The sequence below is a fragment of the Acipenser ruthenus genome, chromosome 51 (assembly GCF_902713425.1).
Source record: "Acipenser ruthenus chromosome 51, fAciRut3.2 maternal haplotype, whole genome shotgun sequence".
In the NCBI taxonomy this organism is placed as follows: Eukaryota; Metazoa; Chordata; class Actinopteri; order Acipenseriformes; family Acipenseridae; genus Acipenser; species Acipenser ruthenus.
In genome coordinates, this window is record NC_081239.1 from 441765 (window position 1) to 448234 (window position 6470).

A 6470-nucleotide genomic window follows, 5' to 3' on the forward strand; every position below is an offset into this window, starting at 1 on the left:
CTCCCGCTGCAGAGCAGATTGATCCACTCCTGGTTTTACTGGGAGTTTAAGACACACCTGAGCTTGTTACCTGCACACTGGGGGCTAAAATCAAGCTCATAGTAGTAAAACCTGGAATGGATGAAACTGCTGTGCAATAGGAGTCTTAGTTTCATCCCTGACTTTGACCAAAAAAAAAAAAAAAAAAAAAAGGATTTCTGTGCATTTCAATCATAGGCCAGTCTCTCAATGGCAGTGCATAGATCCTGTATCGCTGCCTTATTCTAAACCAACTTCATCTGGGGAGAGTTTCACACTAGGCTGAGCAGACTTTACAAATTAATATGCCATGCTTGGCAAGTCTCTGCATGCAGTATTTTAAAATTAGCAGCAGACCCTTGACTTTTTGTGTCGAACGCAACACTCTTCATTTCAACCCATCCCGAGACGAGATTCATTCTCCTCCACACAGGTTAACCCTTCAATTTGCTTAAAACAAAACCAAAACACACATAAATGAGATTTTATAATTAAATCTATATTTTTTTCGACTTCTGTGAAATGCACCCACCGGAACCCGGTCAAAATTCTCACTTCTGAAAAAAGTGTAAATTCACAAACGGTTTCCACTAGAAGTCTCTCTGCATCTTCAGTGTAAATTCACAGACACATGTTTCCACTGGGACTCTTTCAATGCCTTCATTTTAATGCAAACCCAGGCTCTCTTTTTTCCCCTCATGAGATGCCTCCTGCAGTTCATACCAGGCCAGGACTCTCTTTGCGGTTGTGCATCCTGCTTTCAAAAACAAACCAAAAAAAAAAATCGATAGGGGAATCTTTTCCCATCAACACCCAGCCCCCTCTGGCTCTCTCGTGGCAGTGCCAGTCTCTTACACAGGCCACGTGCTGGGCGGAAATGTAACGGATCAATGCCTCTGTGGGACAGCGCCCTCGAGGCTGTGATCAATGGTGTCTCGTGGCTGGCTGTGCCCAGGGTCACAGGGGAGGGGAGGAGAACGGATTTTTCTGGGTCAGCAGTGAACAGGGATGTACACAGAATCCTACTGCATAGCATACCAGGTTTTCTTACTGCAAGCTTGATTTAGCCAGTGTGTACAGGCAACAAGCTCAGGTGCGTCAAACTCCTAGCAAAACCAGGGATGGATCAACCTGCTATGCAGTGGGAGTCTCATTTCTATCTGTGCATACAGAGAGAGGAGAGGGTCACACCAGAATGCACTGCAGTGTGACCCATTCCTGGTTTTACTATTAATAAGGATATACCTGAGCCTGTTGCCTTTTACACTGTGGCGAAAATGAGGCTGTTAGTAAAATCTGTAATGGGGAAAACTGCTATGCAATAGGAGTCATTTCCATCTCGAGATTTCACCCCCTGTGAATGATAAACCCAAGCGATTGGAAAGCGGTCTAGCATCTGCGACAAACCACGTCCTCTTCCCCTCCCCTCTCTTTAAAAAAAGAGAGGCAGAAGCCTAATTTAATTGTGCCCAGTCGCCCCACCTGTTATTGGAAATCCTGCAACTTTAAATAACAGAGTTATAAACTCTGGGCTGGGAGAAGCAGGTTGTGTTGCTCCAGTCTGTTCCTACGCATGGCTGGCTGTGTTTAAACCAGATCTCTTGCTGTTTCTTTTTAATTGATCGCCTATGGAGCCAGTTGGATGCAGATGCCAGAACATTAAAAGTCAGGTCACTTGCCACCCTAGGAGAACGGCATCATTAACAGAGCCCTATCCTTCCATCGTCCTACACACACTACGAAACCTGGCACTGGTATTACTTTTGCCTTGCAAAACAGCAAACACATTGAAAATCGAAAAACCATCTTTTTTAGTTTTACTGCTAAATTCCATTGTTTTGTGGCTTGATTATAAAAATCATCATCAGCTGCTAGCGATGAACCACACACCCATGTATTGCTAGCGCTGCTGCGCAAACAGATTGTTATTTAAATGAAAGAAGAGTTTCTTTTTTGACCCTGCAAGTACTATAAAAGTCACAGACAGAGAGAGGAGATAGGTAACAAGTCTTTTTAGTAACCTCTAACAACCTCTGCAAGGTGTTACATAAAAATAATTGGCCTCCGACAGAAAACGAATGTCATTTTTTTCAAGCCAGGTCTTGCTGGAATCAGTTTGATTACCACCCCCATCCCTCCCCCTCTCACTTGCCAATTAGCTGCTGCATTGTTAAATCTCGACAGATGGAAAAAAAAAAAAGTAACATCTTGCTGTAAAAAGGTCAATGCTCTTTTCTACAAAAGTTTTACAAAAAGCCGTGTGAAGTTCTACGATTATGATTTTCATAAAAAATGACCCGTCCGTAAATTTACCTCCAATTGCAACACATGGCGGCTGAGCCTGGTGACTGCTTGAATCGCATTATAAGGAGAGTGATTCGAACAGAACTAGGGCTGTTTGGATGATCGCCTTTACCTTGTATGAATTTCCCGTTCCTCTCCAATTTGAGATACGAATGTACCAGCTTGACATCATTTAACGTATTCATTTTGTTGATCATTAATGAACATTTCTGTGCTGTGGGTGTTGAGTGATTGAAAACGAGATGTTTTGTGTTTGAATTGAAAGCGATGGTCTTGGAGTCGAATGAATCCAAGTTCAAGTATATTTTCCTCTAGAGGAATTATCACTTTGACATCATTAGCATGTATGTATGCATGCATGCATACACACTGCTGTGCAAAAGTCTGACATGTTTTTCTACTCTGATGCATTATGAGCATCAACAATTTACTCAAAGCCTCCACTAGAGTTTTCTACTATTATAACAACCTTGACTTGCATAAAGAAGGAAACACATTGAGTGAAATAGCTCGCATCACTCTATTTTCAAGGTGTGGTATCCGAAGCATAATCAAACAGACCTGAGCCTTCTGCTAGTTCCGTTGTCAATTCAACTCTTGTCTTCTTTCTATTCCTTAAGGATATTTATCTTCAAGTGTCGCTCATCCTTGTTACAGCTTTTTGGGTCTTCCAGTCCTTGCAGATGATGTTTCTCTGTGCTTGTTGATTATGCTTCGGATACCACACCTTGAAAAATCGAGTGATGCGAGCGATTTCACTCAATGAAATGCGAGTCAAGGTTGTTATAATGGTAGAACACACTAGTGGAGGCTTTGAGTAAATTGTTGATGCTCAAAATGCATCAGGAGTAGAAAAACATGTCAGACTTTTGCACAGCAATGCCTATACAAAATCTAAAATCTATTAAACAATGAAGTTAAATCGCTCTTTAAAAATGACCTGACTGGTAACCAGCGTCGAATTTCCAAACCATTTGCACGGTGTTCTCCGTGCCAGCGCTGTAAATGACACTGTTTCACCACCTGTTAGGAGACAAAGCCACTCATTAGCAGTACCCGAGTTCACTCATCCTGTTGCATTCATGTAAACGGCAGCTGATGGCACAGAAACAGCTGTTTCTGCGTGTTTTGCGTTTCAATGGGGGGGGGGGGGGGGTAGCAGAGGAAATGAGGCTTTCACTACAGAATCAGACTACCAACGTTCACATTCAAAGAGAAAGAGAGAGGCTCTACTCTAATAGCCTCCCTCTGCTCTGTGCTTTTGGAGCAGAGAAAGAGAAAGGGAAGCTCTTCTACTCTCTGAACAGCCTCCCTCTGTGCTGGTGGAGCAGAGAAAGAAAAGGGAGGCTCTTACACTGACGAAATACATGCGCGCACACACACATTTAAAATCCATTTTCTACATTTAGTTTGATGTAAATTCTCCATTACTCTTTTCTTGCTAAAAAAAATAAATTAAAAGGTAAATAATATCACCATAAAAGGGGAACACATTTTGCATTTATGTACATCTTTGTCTATTATCTTGAACCTAAGCCAAGTCTACAGTGTTAAAACATTATTCATTCTGAAGGAACCTGACCTCTGCTAAAAATCAGGTCCCGACCGCATCACTGTCACAGTTCAGCTTCACAGTCTGCTAAACAAACATAATAATAATAATAATAATAGTAATAATAATAATAATAATAATAATAATAATAGCTTCACGTCCCCCGTCCCATCGCTGCTGTGCTCAGTATAGCCAGCAGCTTGCCGAAGCGCTCGGATACTGAACTGAATCACATTTCTGCTGTCAGCCTGTTTGTATTATGCAGACTGCTCGGTGAAATTTGCATTCTCTCAGTTATTTTGGGACAGCCAAGAAAAGATACACAGCGTTCAAAACGTCATCAACATTAACAGCGTGATCGAGGACCCTCGTGCCCACATCACAGCACAGGGAAGGGAATAAGACTCGTAAGGTGCACCAGGAATGGAGTGTTTGTTCTTAATGCATTCGGAGAGACTCTAGCATCACGAGGAGGAAACTATTTGGATAACCGGAACCAACCTGTCAGTACATTTTAAAGCCAGGTTTCGCGCACCTCCCTGCAACAAGAATGCCGGCTTCGTTTGTGGGCACACATGTCCCTTGTACCTTAAAAGGGGTAACTAGCACATACTGTACATTCATTCATAAACCAATACCACTGGAAACCGTTCATCTGTAGGTGCAAACATATATTTCACACCCTGTCCCTCATTTATATGCACAAATCAAAATCTAGTGGCGTTTTTTTTTTAACCCCGAGCCAGCTCTGCGCGCTCGTTGTCGGATTCGAAACCAAATCAAATCTTAAAGGCGGCTCCATTCCTAGAGCTTATTAAAAGTAGTCATGGCCCCCTGACCCAGGGCAAGAAAAAAACCACCAACCAACCAGTCTCTGTTGCTGTTTTTAGGTTCACCTCAACGCCTAATAGCACAGCGTCCGCCCGGACTATTGTTACTAATGAACAACTAATGAGTAATTAATGAGGGATTGTAGCGGAGCGAGAGCGAAGGAGCAAGAGAGAGAAGGAGCAAGAGAGGAGAGAGAGAGAGAGAGAGAGAGAAGGAGCAAGAGAGGAGAGAGAGAGAGAGAAGGAGCAAGAGAGAAGCGAGAGGGAGAGGAGAGAGAGAAGGAGCAAGAGAGAAGCGAGAGGGAGAGGAGAGTGAGGCAAGAAAGCGAGAGAGAGAGAAGGAGCAAGAGAGAAGCGAGAGGGAGAGGAGAGTGAGGCAAGAGAGAGAGAGAGAGAGAGAGAGAGAGAGAGAGAGAGAGAGAGAGAGAGAGAGAGAGAGAGAGAGAGAGAGAGATCAAGCACACATGCCGAGATAGCATGACTTATTTGAAGAGAGCAATATTTCAACCTTGCGTCCTTCTACTTGTAGCATTTAAAAATACATAATTTGTATTATTCCAGTGAACCACGACAGGTTTTACTACAAGCTTGATTAGCCCCAGTGTGCAGGCAACAAGCTCAGGTGTGAGTTAGCTGCCTTCAGCAAAAGGGACTAAAACAGGAAAGGCATATTTGGCTTCTACCATTAAAAATCAGTTCTAATTAGCAGACAGGTGCGCCCATTTAAAAACCATTAAGCCGAGGCGTAATTAAAACAGCGAACACTCAAATCATAACGACGCTACCAAACAATATTCAAACAAAAACGGAAGATTTCCGGGTAGCAACATTTATCTATATTAATATATTTTTTGTTGGAGTTACAACAGTTAAAATCCACCAGAATTCATAACCAAAATGAAGCTCAACTCTCCCTTCAGATTTGAGGACATCAGATTTAATCACCACCTACCCACCAACAGCGTTAAAACTAGGCTAGGCTGGCAGGATACCAGCAAGCATTTGAACTTGGGGCATATCTGGGAGCGGCTGTAAATCAAGGCCAGTACATTAGGTCTGGGGAAAATGCTATCCCTCTTCCTTAACTGGAAGATCCAGTAGCTTTTTGTTTACACATTAACCCCTGTAGATTAATAAATGCAGCCTCCAGATCTCCCATCTGAATAATGCAGGTTGCTCCGTTCTAGATATTTATGACCGTGTATAATTCTCTGTGAATCTGACCATTTCATTACACAGAAGACGCTTCGCTTACCCCGAATCTCAAATGTTAAAACATGGATCATTTCCTGCTACATACCTCCTCTCTCTCCTATTAACCCATTAAGTACCAAATACATTTCTTTGGCGAATGAAAACTGAATTTTGAAAAGGGTCTTATTTGATGCATTCTAAATCAATTAGATTTTTTTTTTTTTTTTTTTTCTTTAACAATCCTTAATTTCAGTGCGTCCCGTTTTGAGGACGGTCAGGTTAGACAGGATGTGATCAGAGAAGTGAAATCTCACACCGGCTATGAAGCTCAAACACACAGAAAACAGAGTCGCTTTATCAATCACTGCAGGGAGGGGCTCCCGAGTGGCGCATCCAGTAAAGGCGCTCCTCGCAGGATGTGCCCTATAGCCTGGAGATCGCAGGTTCGAATCCAGGCTATGTCACAGCTGACCGTGACCGAGAGTTCCTAGGGGGCGGCGCACAATTGGCTGAGCGCTGCCCGGGTAGTGAGGGCTTAGGTCGGCAGGGGAATCCACGGCTCACCGCGCCGC

The 6470-nt window shown here is 43.1% G+C and overlaps 1 protein-coding gene across 3 annotated transcripts in view; it reads right to left on the reverse strand.

The window, feature by feature from the left end:
- Window positions 1-6470, reverse strand: part of LOC117398547 (pyruvate carboxylase, mitochondrial) — a 254983-nt gene that overhangs the window by 139672 nt on the left and 108841 nt on the right. The gene's annotated exons all lie outside the window — the stretch shown is intronic.